This window comes from Fukomys damarensis, unplaced genomic scaffold (genome assembly GCF_012274545.1).
Source record: "Fukomys damarensis isolate Sample0158 unplaced genomic scaffold, DMR_v1.0_HiC HiC_scaffold_9, whole genome shotgun sequence".
In the NCBI taxonomy this organism is placed as follows: Eukaryota; Metazoa; Chordata; class Mammalia; order Rodentia; family Bathyergidae; genus Fukomys; species Fukomys damarensis.
In genome coordinates this window covers 4,039,133-4,039,976 of record NW_022900921.1, presented here as the reverse complement: position 1 = coordinate 4,039,976, position 844 = coordinate 4,039,133, and positions in this window count along the sequence as shown.

The following is an 844-nucleotide window of genomic DNA, read 5'->3' as shown; positions in this document are numbered from 1 at the left end:
CCCGCAGGTTAGGGCGCCACTCAGGACGGCTCCGGCTCAGCGGCCGCAGAAGAGGTGCCTGTAGCGGGGGCGGAGAAGACCTCGAAGGATCTCGCTGCGACTGGAGAGCCGCAGCGCGAGAACTGCGCAGAACGGAATGTTCTCGCGAGATCCAGTCCTTTTAACGCTTCCTCCTGAGGCCCCGCCCCGGCTACAACGCGAACGCTCGCTTCCGGCCCGGGAACTGGGAGGGGAGTGGACCGTTGAAAGACGCCTGAGGAGAAGCTGGCCTATGGAGCCTCCGCGCGGGTCAGCCGCGCGGCGCTCACGACGGAAGTGACTGTAAAGCGCCTCCCCGCTCCAGCGAGTGTGGAGAGCCGGTTTGAGGCCGCGGGCGGAAGCGATGTGGTCTGCGTCCTTCCGCTGTTTCTCCTTTATCTCAAAGCAACTTCCGGTGTGGGAGTCGACGGCGCCTCGCTTTCTATTAATCCCCCAGAATGAGACCACGAGTTCACCCCGCATCGGGGTACGGACACCAGAATGGGAGGGCGCTCCGATGAGGCTAGGCCCCGAGTAGGTCCTTAAGTCGAGCTGAGTCAGAGTGCGGAAGGGAGGAATCCACTCCGTCACTCCGCCTTGTCTCTCGATCTTCTCGAGCCGTTCGCCGAATCGCGCGTGTCCTTAGGGCAGACTAGCGGGCTGAAGGACTAACTCGTCCTAAGCACCAGAGCGGGAGTGACATGCTACGCGCTCTGGAAGGCCCACTGAGACTTCCCGGTGGCGGGTTAATTAATGGACGCTACTGATCTTCTACTTAAGAGTCCCTCACTTTCACGGGCTCCTGAGAGTTAGGACCGCCGAGAGT